Below are 15596 nucleotides of genomic sequence, written 5' to 3'. Positions count from 1 at the left end.
CTCTCTCTCTCATATTTTGCTTTCACTACAACAACAACATAACCACAAACCTCTTTATTTCAAAACATACTCATCACCTCCAAATCTATCCCACCATCATCATCCTACATCATCATCAAAAATCAAACAAAAGCACCACATCTAAAACTTCCTCCTCATCTGAACTGAAGATCGTCTCTCCATATTCTTGATCATCTCTTCACAATGTAGAGAGAGAGAGAGAGAGTTAAGCAAAAGAGGTATCTTTATTTCTTTTTGTAACAAGCACTGAGAGAGAAGAAGAGCTTCTTTTGTTTTGATCTTTTTGGTCATCTTTACATGGCATATATGTTCATGTTTCTTTTTCCCTTCAATGACACGTGTCTTAGATGGATTAGATGTTTGATAAACTTTGGAAAAAAGATGAATAATTATGGTTGATTTTACAGGCTGAGCGAAGGAGAGAGGAAGAGAAAATATCTCATTTTTAAAAACTCCCCCCTTGCCACATAAGTGGGGGGAGGGGGGTATATTTTTTCAAAAATATCTTCTCCTCTTCAACAACTAAACCGCCACGTTTTTTTACTTGTTATTTATTTCTTTTATTTATTTATTTATGATTATTATGTTTACTATTATTATTATTATTATTTATTATTATTATTATTATTATTTTATTTTATAATTTTTGGATTTGGATTTTGTTTTTATGGGCCTCGGGTTCATGCTTTGTGTTTCTTTTATTGATTACACCCTATTGTCATGTTTTATTTTTATTATTATTATTATTACTATTATATTTTGATTTGATTAAATATAATTAATGATTTAGTTAAGTACTCCCTTCGTTCCTTTTTAAATGTCTCTTTTTTAAAAAAGTTTTGTTCCTTTTTAAGTGTCACTTACAAAATTAAAGGTAGTATTAATTGTATTTTATCAAAATTATCCCTAGGTAATTATTACAGAGAGAAAAAAAAAACAAATGTAATAAATAGTTAAGGGTATTACAGGTAAAAGGAGAATTGTTGTTGAAAAAGTAACAGTAATGATTAGCTTTCTTGATACATGTAAAAAGTCAAAAAATGACATTTAAAAAGGGACGGAGGAAGTAATTGTTTAGTTTAGTTGATTAACTGTCTTTTAATTGTTAAAAAGAAAATTCGATGTATTGTCTCATTGGTTTTTCACATATGCATTGCAATTTCGGAGTTAAAAAATCAATATAACTTTAGTAATTGCTTAAACATATAAAGTTTTATTGACCGATCTCAAATAGGGTGATTCTTACATGAATCGTTTTACGATTTCTTAACATATCGTTAAATTCTTTAGTTTAAACGTCATTTCTTTTTATCTTTCAAAATGTCGCTTGATTCATCGGTTTTTCATAGATGTATTGCAATTTCAGAGTTAAAAATTCAATTTAACTTCTGAAATTGCTTAAACACACACAATTTTGTTGATCGGTCTCATATAGGGTGATTTCTATATGAATCGCTTTACGATTGCTTAACATAATGCTAAATTCTGTAGTTCAAATTTCTGATTATTTCTGGTCCGTTGGCTTTCTCTTGGGTCTCCTTACAACAGAACTTTTATCATTTACAGTTGTTTATTGAGCTTGTTTTTGTTAAATTATTGTACTGTATCCCCATTCGACAAATTGTACCATAATTCTCGTGATGTGTAATAAGTTTACCGCATTCATTTATTTTATTGTGTTAGTTGATTATTAATCCAAAGACTAAAATCAACCCTTTTTAGAAAAAGAACAAAAATAAATACTCGATCCAATGTCGAGTCTTTTTCCCAAATCAAATCCAAATTGAATGCAAAATTGAGCATATCTCCCGATTAATTGATACTCTTTTCATAACCAACTTACAATGCTTGATCCAACATCAAGTCGTTGATACAAAACCTTTTTCATAATAAAATTGAAAGACAAAGGACCAAGAGATGCACATCTCTTCAGACCCCTTGATGGTCGAGAGTTCAAAGCACACCGGATTCAAAACGATTATCAATCTTTCAAATAAAAAAACATGTTAAAATAAACTTAGAATAATGGGGCAATGAGACCACATCCATGCATACCCTGAGTAAACGCACACTTGGTGCACACCTTAGCTCAAATGTTTACTCACCTTCCACAAAGTTTAAATCTCCATGATAAAAGCAACTTAACCAATCAATTTTTTTTTCTATCCATGTGCGACTTCGAAAACCATTTTTTAGAAACGGGTATGCTACATCTATTTCAACACGAAACAAAACAAAGACTTTAGCCTCCAAGAGCGAGTAACAAGTAAAGATTTAACCGCTCAAATGCAATCTAAGTATCACTCCTTAAAAGCAATCAACTTAGTAGTTCTTTTTAAGTAGAGCAACGTAACCTTGAGTTCTTCATAGCACCTGAAGATACGTAGGAGCAGGATTGAGAAATCTTGTCATACACATCTTTAATAAAAAAATGTTTTTCTTTCTCTTTTCCTCACTCGATAATTAGAAGATCGCAAACAATATTACGCTAACACTCTTCCACAAAACTAACTAAATGGGTCGCGTTAAGTACAACGGATGTGAGGGGTACTAATAACTTCCCCTTGCATAACCGACTCCCGAAACCGATTTGGTTGCGATAACCATTTCTTTTTGTTTTTCGTGGGTTTTATTGATAGTTTTCCTTTCCCTCATTGGGATTAAATAAAGTTCGGTGGCGACTCTATTTGTATATATTTCGAGTGTTCCTTACACTCGGGTATTTTTCGCAATGTGACATTTACAGCAAATCCAAAATGGTACACATACATTTACATCATACTAATCTAGGTTACAACAGTGCAACAACCAAGAGAAATTAATGTAAATGATCATAATAATCTAGGAAGCAACCGACCGAATGTGAACGAATATCATATATATGTTCTTGTGTGAACGATGTTTTCTCGTTAAACACTTATAATTTAAAGAAAATTTAAATTAGGATAACACAACAACAACATTCAACTTTCAATCCCCACAACAACAATAACATGAACCTTTTACTAGCTAACAACAACAACATTAAATTAAAATCTAACATAAATAAATTACATACATATGGATAAAGTGTTTGAGAATAATGAATATAAATTGAAATCACCATAAAAGTTGTTCTTACATGCACCATAATTATAGTCTGACTATGTCAAGCTAATTAGTACCTTGCACAAGATCCACAATGCAACTCATTTGAATTTCAAAAAAATTATTTGGTTCATGTTGTAATTGTATCTAAAAGAAGTCTCACATCCCTTTTACCATACTTGTTAATCTTTGCAATGGATCTGGTTGAGGTATTGGGGTCTCAATCTTGTGTTGGGGATGAACAACTACCTTTCATACTTGCACCATGAAAAATAACTTTCTTAGATATGTCTAATTGATTTAAATATGGGTGGGTGAGTACACCCATCGATTTCAGTTGCTACATCATAACAACAACATCAATATAATATATTATTTTAATAGCACAAACAACAACAACACACAACAACACACAACACATATTTTTAATCAAACAAAGGAAAAACAAAGTTCCTAAACCAAACTTATATTTACCTCAATCACATCCCGAGTCACACTCTCTCGAATCTCCTGGATCACACTCTTCCACACCTCCTAGGTCCCACTCTCCTTCATAGTTGTTCGCTCATTTTCTAATTTGTCATATATCTTCCCATACATATTATTCTTCAGCCTCTGATCAACTAGCTCTTCAATCTCTTTTTTCCCGCATTTTGTCACTATTGACGATGATTAAAAACATAACCCCAGGTTGATGCCTCATCCAACACCATGAACACGCCTACCCATGATCCTTAGTTCCAATCTCTTCTACCAACATATGATGGTGTTGTTGTGGAACAAATTCACCATCATTGCTTTTTTTAACCAGCAATTCCTATACACAAATAAAAGTTCATTACCAAATTGAATTAACTACAATTGATAATGTTGAAAAAAGAGTCTACTTAAAATCTTATAAGCAATTATGCGTGTAGCATGTGATGTAAACTCGCCCCCTGGTCTTCGATGTTCTTTATTTCATTTCTCATGGCGTGATGGTGGAGATGGATTGCGATCAAGGCTTATAGAAGGATCTCCCGACTCCTGTTCTCTTTGTTTTCTTTTTTTCTTTAGTCACTGTCTCCTCCAGTTTATCATATCCTTCACGCGACAATCTATGAAGATAGATAATTTTTGCCCTATTCTTATTTCCTCCTTGACTCTTAGCTAGGAACCCATGAGTTTTATGAGACTCGACAAACCTATTCCAACTGACCTGATCGATAAAACTATACTTCTCATGTGGAGTCTTTAAGTGACTCTTTGGCATTTTAATATAATCTATTGTGAGTTGTGATTTAAAGTCTCTTAACACTTACCAAAACATGATATTCATTCCTTTGTAAGCTTATCATAATCTATTGAAACAATAAAAAGATTCTACGTTTACATAATAGATTTAATATTAATATTTAACAAAAAGTAAATGGTCATACATCCTTGTAAAATAAATAATGAAAGTCAAAATAAATACCTTAATATCGATCCATATACTTTTTTTTCCAATTCACTATCAACCTGACTCCAATCATCTAATATAATGCTCTCTTGTACAAAGTAATGTCGCGTAACTATTAAAGTTCATAACATTTTCACCATAACATTTCCTACTTTTTAAATTAAAAACGATCAACATCATAACACCGATGTTGTGGACGTTTGTCAACTTGGTCATCATCATGGGACATTGTCATACCCCAAAATTTGCCCGTTAATATTACAAGGCATTTTTCAAGACACTCCAACTCATTGTTCAAGGCATTGATCTTAAAAGAACAAAGACCCAGCACATAGGTGGCCAAATCCAGAAAATGGCCCAAACTGGCATGCTCGCTAGGCGAGCAACTCCTTCGCCTAGCGAACCCTTCGCTACGCCACTCGCCTAGCGAAGCTTTCGAATACCAGAAAATTCTGGGCTTTATTCTGAGCCCATCAGGTCACAAAAATTATTATAAATAGCAGAGCTTCATTCAGAAAAAGAGGACGGAGGCAGACGGACGGAAACCCTAGCAAGGAAACCCTAACAAAAGCAACACAGCAAACCCTGGAGGCTAACCCAGAGAATTCAGAGCAACCCTCAAGGAAACCCTGAAGGAAACTCATCTGCACCAAGGTTACCTCCGCCCAACTCAACCCGGCGCCAACCCTAAGAGTGACTTGCCAATTCAAGGTTGCAATTCAGTTGCAAACAGGTTTGCATTACTATTACCGCTTTATGTTCTTAATTTGCATGTGGCATTATAATTGAATTTATAAAAATATCTTAAGCTTTGCATGTGAATTTAAGTATGTATGAATATCTTGAACATTTAACCATGTAATTTCTGTGATGGATGCCATAGGGTGTGAAGCTTTCTGGAATTGTACTGTCATTAAAACCAGAACCCGCAGTCGCTCGCTAGCACATCGCTAAGCGAGCATGTAGCGAGCATTCGCTAGGCCTTCGCTAGGCGAGGCAGGAGCGAACGTGACAGTCGCTGATTTTTCTGTTCTGTTCTATGCTTATCTGATCCGTTTTATTCTAACCATGTGTTATTTTGCCTGACATTCCTACCGCTGTGTTCCTTTTGTGGTGTAATTCTCGATTGCACCCTGATTTGATATTCTGACCTGTTTGCTGGATTTTGTAAGGGTTCACATACTCCCGGAGAAGGTAGCTTGCTAGGTATTCTACTTTATTTGTGGATACCCTTGTGGAGATTCACCCTAATTACCTAATTGATTATAATGTGGACCTAATTACCTAATTGATTACAACTACCTAATTGATTGTAAAATATTGCCTTTGAATATGTGATCTTGGACCTCTCTTTGTTGCCTTACGGTATTACGGTATTACGTTCATGTCCCGCGAATGTGGGGATACACTTAGCAAAGATCCTTCGATTAAATCATCAGGTCCCTATAAGATAAATCATAGTCCCTCGGATGTTGCCTGCGAATATATGATTTTGTCCCTCGATGACCCTTCGTTGTAGCCTACGGTTAAATGATGATTGTCCCTTCGAATACTAAGGTATCCTTGCAAATGTTACCTTCAATGACCAATCGATGACCCTACGATGTCCCTTTACATCCAAAGGATAAAACTACTTACTTCTCAATAGTAAAGACAGTTTTACCCTCATAAGGATAGGAAATGCCCATAAAGACCTTGGGTAGGTATAACTCTTAATTGCTAGCTCACAACCTAAAACATTTTTCATACCTCACACTTTGCAAATACTAGAAAATCACCACTTGGTATACATTCGTACTAGAATCATTGCCAAGTTATATTTTTCTAAACCGCTTTCAAAATTAAACGAGATAAATACTTTGTATACATTCGTACAAGAATCATTACAAAGTTAAACTCTCTTTTCAAAACATTTTTTAAGCAATTCACAAACACTTTTTTCAGACAAACATAAGTGATCAAGCAGTTAAGAGCCCATGGATAACCATGGATACAAAGGGTGCTAACACCTTCCCTTTGTATAATATACCTCCCGAACCCAAAATCTAATCTAGGTCTTTCCTGTTCTTTTCCACCTTTCCTTATGGGATAAAAGAAAAGTCGGTGGCGACTCTTGCTATCCGCGACATTTGCTTTCCAAAGCAAAAACACACGAAGTCAGTTCACCGTATGACAGAACTGGCGACTCTGCTGGGGAATCTTAAAGAGAGGTTACCTTAAAAACAAGATCACTTATTTAAATTGTCTGATTTACTTTTAAGGGATTGCTTGGGTATTTTATGCTTGAGTGAAAGATCCTACACCCGGATCTAGTGTAACTTAGGTAAGTAGCAATAGATCATCGCGACTATCCGGCGTATACTGGAATGGTCAAAATGATGGCTACGGTTAATGTGACACTTTGGATGTCCTGATGTTCCTCATGTTTACTTGAGGAAAAATTTGGCTTCCGCGTGGTGTCATCAAAGCATTAACCAGACCTTTAGAACCCTAATTAACTCATCCTAGCCATTAGAAAGTAGTGAGTGTAGCACCTCAAATTTGCACCTATCATTGTACATACATTTTCATATTAGGTCATAGCATATCATGGTCCATTGCATAGCATTGCATTGCCTCTTTTGCCTCAAGTGCAAGCCAGTCAAAGAATTAGGTCAAACTGATCAGGAGATCAGTCAGCCAAGCAAGCAAGCACAATTCTCAAGGAGCCAAGGCCCTAGGGTTTGTCCAACAAGTTCACATGACTTGGAAGTCCATTTGAAGTGTTGTGGTCAAGGATTGAAGGCTCAGAGGTCATCATTCTATGCACAGACAGTCAAAAACCCTAGAAAGTCAACAGTCAGTCAAAGCAGTGGATGGTGGCCATTCTTGTGGAATTTGGGCACCATGATCAATAATCAAGAGTTCATACAACTTGGGACATCATTTGAAGTCAAGTTCTCAAGGAATTAGGGTTTGGAACTCATCAGAGGAGGTTCAGTCAGGCAGAAACCCTAAAAGTCAACTGTTGGTCAACTGTCCATTTAATCAGTGATTTGATGATTGGAATTGGTTTGTGAGAGCTCATTCATGGCCAAATAGTCCTCATATATCATGTCAAACACCATCATGGAAGAATTTGAAGCCAGATCAGAAATTTCCAAAAATGGAAACTGGACCTGTAACTGAAACCTGCCATAAATGGAAAGTCTTGATCCTCAAACTTACATCATGATACAAGCCTCAAATGAATTTTTGCCCAACATGAAAGTTGAAGATCTTGTTCTCCCATTTCCAAAAAGTCCTAGAACTCTCAATTCCCATGTGTGGTTGGCAAGTTATGATCGAATCGATTTCAGAAAATCTTGAACTTCAAAGGGCCATATCTCCCAAACCGTTTGGCCAATTTTGGTGGGGTTTTTTCCTACAAGTCACATTTGATCCCCTCTTTCCAAAAATATAAATTTCATGAGCCAAAACTTCACCAATCAAAATGGCATTTTTTGACCTATCTCATTTAAATGCAAGTTTGACCAATGTTTGACTTTTTGATATAAACATTTTTCTAACATTTGGCCAATTGGAATAGCTCAGAAATATCATTTAGAATGTGTTTGCAAGCTCAAATTATGCAGTACATGAGGCCATTGCTTGATTGCTTGAATTGTAAGAAAAGTACAAATTCACCATGACTATCCATGCTATCCACCATACCACACTTTGTACTCCTAAACAGAAACTTAAACCTGATTTTGCTGTCAATTTTGAACACAACTTGCAGCCTAAAACTAACAGCAAAACAATAAGTCATGTCCTAGTTGCTTAAGAATTGGAAAAAGTACATGTTTGCACCATACTTCCACAACCATGCTTGTACTTACACATAACAGTTTGGTGCATCAGATTTTCTGTCATTTTTGAATATTACTGGCTGCACAATACCACAGTAAAAAGAGATTGCCTTGCCACCAAAAGCAGCACTGAACAGCAGTTCTGGAGGATGGATTTGCTGTCATATTAAGGACAGTAGCAGCACAGCAGGCCAACCATTCTTTCACCCATCTTGATCCACCTTGCTTTGGCACTGTTGAAAAAAAAAGCTGTCAAAAAGACTCCATATTTCCATGGCCATACTTGGTACTGCACATAGCAGTCTTGATTCATTGTCTGTCATACTACAAACCCTTGGCAACACATGACCAACCATTTTTTTTGGACTGAGGCAAAAGACCTTGCTTTTGACACTTGCAAATGCTGTCCAAAAAGCAACTTCCAACAGAATTTTCTAAACCTAATTTTCCTGTCATGAGGAATTAAGGACCAACATAACCAACAAACACAAACCAATGCAACAGAACTGAACACATTCATTCATGCTAGAAAAAAAAACTGCTTTGGCGATGTTCTACAAACTGTCAAAACTCAAAACCACAAAGCCATCATAAAACCAACAGTTCCACCATCATTTTTCTGTCATGAAGTAGCAGCAGCCTCCCTCCAACTTCCCATTCTCTCAAACTTCTCATTCTTGGCCAAGGTCATTTTGCTGTCCAAACACAAGAGAACAAAACCAAGCCTTGTAACCCTGCCATGGTAAACCAGTAGCAGACCAAACACTTGTCCCCTTTTCTTTTCTCTCAAGCCTCACTTTGCCATTTCATCATTTTGAAAACCTTGCCAAACCACAAAGCAACATAGAACAGCAAATGAGAAACACCATGTTCCTGTCATGAGAAAAACTGCCAGCAGCATACACTCTCTCAAACCTGACCTGGCTATTGGCTTTTGCATTTCAAAGAATCCTGTCACAACATCCAACAGAAAAAGAACCATAGAACTTCACTCAAACTAAAAAAGGCCTAACTGATCTTGCTATTGGATTTTCAGGATTGGCTGTCAAAACACAAAAGAACAAAACCTTGCCAAACCACAAAGCAACATAGCACAGCACATTAGAAACACCATTCTCCTGTCATGTGAAACCTTGCTAGCTGCATCCATCAAACCATTGTGCACTCATTCACTCAAAAATCATACCTTGACTCTTTTTCATTTTCAGTCCAAAAACTCCAAACCCTGCCTTGCCAACCATAGCAGTTTGGTTCATCTCAACTTTTCATCATTGCCAACCAACTAGCCAACATAACACCAAAAAACACACAAGAATTCCCAAACTCACCATTGCAGAAAAACTCACTTTCTACTTCAAAATCCAAATCTTCAAAATCATCATTTCCCCCAAGTTCCTTGTAAACTATCCATTCAAACACCTTCCATATAACATATAGAAGCTACTGTAGACAGAAAATCGCATCTGTAATCACTAAATCATCATATCCAAATCTCACATTTTCACGCTTGCAACTTGAGTTGGCCAGAACAGTTGAGGAGGTTTCAAGGCAAACTCTCAATGGCATTACATTCCTGGAGCATCAAAGGTGCTAAAGGGATCATTAAGCACCATTAAAAGTGCTTGAAATAGAATCTCCATCTTCACCTACAAGCAAAATCAGTTTAGTGGCCATCTGCATTTCCAGCTTGGTTCAAGTTCAAGTAAGGTGTCAAACAGCTTGCCTTGGACTCTTTGAAGCTATTTGGATACCTGTCAAGCATTGAAAGCATCTCCAGCATCACATTCAACATTGCCCTGTTCAGTTTGGTAAATTTTCGAGCTCCATTGTTCTTCAAATTACTACATGCTTTGGATAGGTCCTTTTATGCTGAGCATCATGATGTTTTTGTTTTTGAAAATGGTTGTGTATTCATGAAGATGTGGTGAAATGAAGTTTGATGCTCAAAAATGTTTCCATTGATTTCTTGTTGTGTAGCTCAAATTAATGAAAACCAATGTTAGGATGTTGTTGTGTGTTGTTTGATGATTACAATGGTGTATTCAATTGACATTTTGGGAGAAATTGAGAAACTCGATTTTGGAAGAGGGATGATGATGTGAAACCCTAGGTCATTGCATTTGCCCAGATTTTCCCCCATTTTCGTGCTGCATGGCTTGGCTTTCCTCAACAACCAATCAAAACATTTCAATCCTTGCCCAAAACGACTGCATTTGGTTAAGTGAATCATGATATTACAACTTTGCCATTCGTGCTCCATTTATTTCATTTTAATTTCACATTTTATAACCAATCTTCCAAAAATCATAACTTGCTCATTTTTGATCCAAATTCAATGGGATTTTTTGTGTTGTGTTCATCATGATCTCTACTTTTTTATCATTATTTTTCCAGAATTTTTGGATGAGTGGTTTTTAAATGGTGCTAGGGTTTGTGACATGTGACCAAATTTTGTACACTTTGCCAAATCAATTGTGAAATGATGAGAATGTATCCAATGGCTCCCAAATTTTTTGTGCTTAAACTAGACACATTCATGGTGATTTTGGTGTAGAGTTTGTGAATTTATCATTTGTGGTTTGTGAGTTATGATTTTTTGAATTAGGGTGTGACAATTTGTGTCACACCATTGATGTCCAACTTCATGATTTTCATTACCATGCTTCCTTACATCCAAATGACCCCAAATTTTGCATGAACCTACTCTTGTATGTCTAGTTTACATGTGAATTTTCTTGGAATTATTTGTAGCATTTCCTAATTGTTTGAGATTTTCTCCCCTGCCTAGTCAATTGTTGACCTTGTGTGACACTTGTTCCCATTTCATTTGTGAAATTCTCATACTTCATTAGATAGACATGAAATTTTACATGAGATAACTAGACATCCTCATCTTTACCATGGTTTTGATCCCATTCATTTATCATACACCATTCTTGACTTACGATTTTTCTAAGTTGATGCATGTTTGGTTGACTTCATTGAGCATGTTCAAATTGGCTTTGACTTTCTGATTTTCATTGACTGCCTTCCACTTGTCCAAATGGGATGAAATTTGACATGCTTACCATGCTATGTGTTAGATTTGATCATGATTTATTTGGTGATTTTTGAAAATGTCTTAGTTTGCTTTTGATGCAAGTCTTGCTGTTGACTTCTATGAGCCTCTGTTTGCCATGTTTTGACCTAAATGGTTCATGAAATGATGATAGTGATTGATATGAATGTGAACCCAATTGGTTTTGTTTCCTAATGGTTTGAACATGATTTTGGATACTTAACCCTTGCTGTTTTGACTTTCCCATTCCTTTTAGACCCTAGGCTTGTCCTAGTGGTCCTGTTACTCACTTTTGAGCTTGTGTTTTCAGGTTGACCAACAAATGACCAATGAGACCACTTCTTTTGATTGAGCTTGCTTGTTTATCATTGACTAACTTGTTTGTTTTGTAGGTGGCTTGGCTCACATGCCTTAAGCCTTGTGCCTTGCACATCCATGTGCCTCCAATTAACTGTTGGTGTCTGTTTCTGTTTGTTCTGTTTGAAGTTGCATGCTAACATCTGCTTGACTGTTTCAGGTGCTTTAGTTGCTTAGTTCCTTGTGAACTTTTTGCTTTGCTTTGCTTGTATAAGCAATTTGCATTGAGGTATGTCTCTTTTTCTTCATGTAGTCTGGAAGACCTGGCCTGTTACTTGGCCAGACAACTGTCTGAAGTCCTCCTTAAGAGGCAATGTTTGTGATTGTTTACTTTTGTCCTTGCATAGAGTCAAAGTCCTCCTAAGTGAAGAGGCAATTGGTGGAAGGTAGGGATATGCAATCTATCCCCCACTATTCAGTGTGTCATCTGCTTTGCTCACACCACTGTGTTGATGCATTACAGATAAAAAACCCAAGATCTTGTGCAATCGCACAGTTGAGTCAGTCTTAAATGTGTAGAAGGGTTCCCACTTTCTGAACCCACACATTCTTGTCTTGAGCTCTCCCAGGCCAGGGATAAGAGATGTGAAGTCTTATCTTCACTCACCTTTCATCTGCTTCACCTTAGCCCCTCAATGGCAAGGTTAAGAGCAACACTCACCCCATTCCAGAGGTTTGTTTGTTGAGGTTGATATGACCCCTTGACTAAAACCTAACCCTTGTTTGAGCCACTTGTTTGTGTATAGCGTGTGCTATCTGTGCTTGTAGGATTGTTTGACTTGCTTCCTGTGCAAGATAGGATTGTTTGACTTGCTTCCTGTGCAAGATAGGATTGTTTGACTTGCTTCCTGTGCAAGATAGGATTGTTTGACTTGCTTCCTGTGCAAGTTAGGATTAGTTTAGACTTGCTTCCTGTGCAAGTAGGTTTTGCTTGGCTTGTTTCCTGTGCAAGTTAAGTGTGTGTGTGGCTTGCTTCCTGTGTGAGCCATGCTTAGGATAGGTTGGCCCTTGTGCCAGTTATCTAGAAACCTTAACTTAGGGATGATTTGCATGATAACATCTAGGCTCGAGTCGTAGTCTCCCTAGTTGTGTCTCCCTCTGTTATCTGGTTAGGCTAGTCCTTTATCCCTCTGTAGGGGAACTACATCGCCCTGATCTTCATACCAGATGAAGTATGTAGGCAGGAGATTGAGCTGATCTCTCCGGGCGCCTTTTCTTTTCTTTTGTGTGTGTGTTTGACAGTTATAGGCTCGAGTCCCCGACTCCCTATCAACTTGTTGTGTTGTTATGTGCTTGGAAGCTGATGTAAGTCCATCGAGTGGCATTTGGGTTCCAGTGTGCGTGTGTTTAGGTTCGGATGTCAATGTAAGTCCAGTGATTGGCATTTGGGCTCCATGTTTGCCTTCTTGTGTGTTTTGGTTCGGATGCTGATGTAAGTCCAGTGATTGGCATTCAGGCTCCATGTTTGCCTTTGCCTGTGTTTGTTTGTGTGCGTGTCAGCCGAGCTACGAACGCTCTGATTCTTCTCTCGTCCGAGAAGATACGTATGCATAGGATGCGACATCCTAGCGAGCATGTGTCGTTTCCCCAGTCCGAACTACTTCGACTCTGATGTTTATGCCTGATAGACTAAGTAGGCCCAGGATGCGACATCCTGCCGAGTCAGTTTCAGTCAGTTTCTTGTGTCTCTTTCAGCCAGTGTGTGTGAGTATTTGAGCAGTGTTTAGCAACCAATTTATCCTTCCTTTTGTGCGTGGATCCCGTAGAGTACTACGGATGCGTAGGGGTGCTAATACCTTCCCTTCGCATAACCGACTCCCGAACCCATTCTCCTTGGTCGCGAGACCATGTTCTTTCCTAGGTTTACTCTGAGCGTTTCCTTTCCCTCTTTTGGGATAAATAACGCACGGTGGCGGCTCTGTTGTTCTTTCTTTTCCCGCCAGTTTTTCGCGCGATGCGACAGCTGGCGACTCTGCTGGGGACATAAGAGAAGTTGACCTGTGCTGGTCCATCTTCCCTAAGCGAGTCTCTCCTAGCGCTCTCTAGGTTAGGGCTTTGGTTGCTTTATGCTGTTTTATTGCATTCTTTGTATATATTTGCATTTACTGTTTGCATTTATTATTTGCATTAATGTTTGCATTCATTCATATTCATCTGTTCATCTGGCTGTGTTTCTCTGTTTGGGGTGGGAGTTACTCGAGGTAAAAGGCCCAATACCCAGGCTATGAGTGAAATCTAGGAAACCTAGGAATAGAGTGATTCATGGGAAGCGGGTGGTATGGCGCCACTTAGCGGAACATTGATATCACGAGCAGTTCAGACCCTGGTGGGATATTATCGGTGCATACATCGGGTGTGCACAGGATGATATTCTGCGAAAGGTTATTTATGCTGCGTTTCTCTCGACCTTACCCTGGCCTAGATGACACCCGTGAGCGGGGCGGGATGGATCATTTTAACAGGTACAGTTGGTGACTCCTGGTACTGATGGTGACTACGAGTTATATTTCTGGACGCCGGAGGTTTGACCCTGGTTTTGATCAGAGGGTTCCGTTTATTTCGGATCCCTGGGCTGAATTTGAGGGTACTCGCTCAGATGGTGACTCAGTTCTCCAGACATGGGTTCAAATGCCAATTGATCAGATTGACTTTGGGTTTCAGATGAGTGTGGTTCAGAATTCAAGCCGAAGCTTTGACCCTGTGCCTTGGGACGCACAACCTGACCAGTCATGTTGCATTATTTGCATCATAGCATGTTTATTTTCAAAAAATAGTAATGCAATGAAAAAAGTTAACTCGCATACGCATATCCTTTTCAGGATCATTCATGATAAGATAGCATCCGCATCCGCATCATGCATATCATACACATCCTTGCATTGCAGACATGTTTGGAAAGACTCCTCGCTTTGGTTCCCGACTGGGACAGGATTGTTGATCACCGTCCGCACCGCGACCAGACTCAACCATCAGAGAAGTATGGACCAGGTTCAAGCTGAGCTAGCTGAGATGAGGGCGAACATGGCCCAGTTCATGACAATGATGCAAGGAGTTGCTCAGGGGCAAGAGGAGCTGCGTGCCTTAGCCCAGAGACTGGAAGCCGTGATTCCACCAGTCCACCGTGCTTCACCAGTGGGTGTACCCGTTCATGAGAATGCTGCTGTCACTATTCTCGTCAATGATTATGCCGTGGGTGATGAATTGAAGGGGATCAGAATCAGTGAACAGCCTCTTGCTGTAGAGACTGTTAATGTCAGAGCAACCCGCGCTCCGGTTCGCCATCCTGGCTCTTCAAGTTCCTTGAGTACTAAGAAGACATACTCTGGGGCACCCAAAAGGGGAGAGATTGAAACAAATGCTGTGCACCGACGGGGGAGTGTGAACAGAGGACAGTATCGTCAGGCTGTTGGTGTGACTATTCCAGCAACTCAACCTCAACAACAGCAGAGAAGGTCAACTCAGCAATATCAGCGTCAACAACATCGTCCTCAGCAGCAGGCTTCCCAGCCTCACAATGGTAATCAAGCCAGTACGAGTAATGAGAGGAAGAAGATCATTTTGATCCAATCCCCATGTCCTACGCCGAGCTCTGTCCCTCGTTGATAGAGCGGAACTTGATTACTCCCAGAGACCCGCCACCCATACCCGTCAACCCTCGGTGGTGGTATAGGCCTGAACAACATTGTGTGTATCACTCGGGTGCTCCTGGTCATGATGTGGATAGTTGTTTCCAACTGAAGATGAAGATTCAAGACCTCGTGAGGTCAGGTATCCTGAACTTTGAAGACTTGGGTCCCCGTGT

The sequence above is a fragment of the Lathyrus oleraceus genome, chromosome 6 (genome assembly GCF_024323335.1).
Source record: "Lathyrus oleraceus cultivar Zhongwan6 chromosome 6, CAAS_Psat_ZW6_1.0, whole genome shotgun sequence".
Classification (NCBI taxonomy): Eukaryota; Viridiplantae; Streptophyta; class Magnoliopsida; order Fabales; family Fabaceae; genus Lathyrus; species Lathyrus oleraceus.
The sequence above is the reverse complement of the archived record's forward strand: the minus strand, read 5'-3'. Positions refer to the sequence as shown.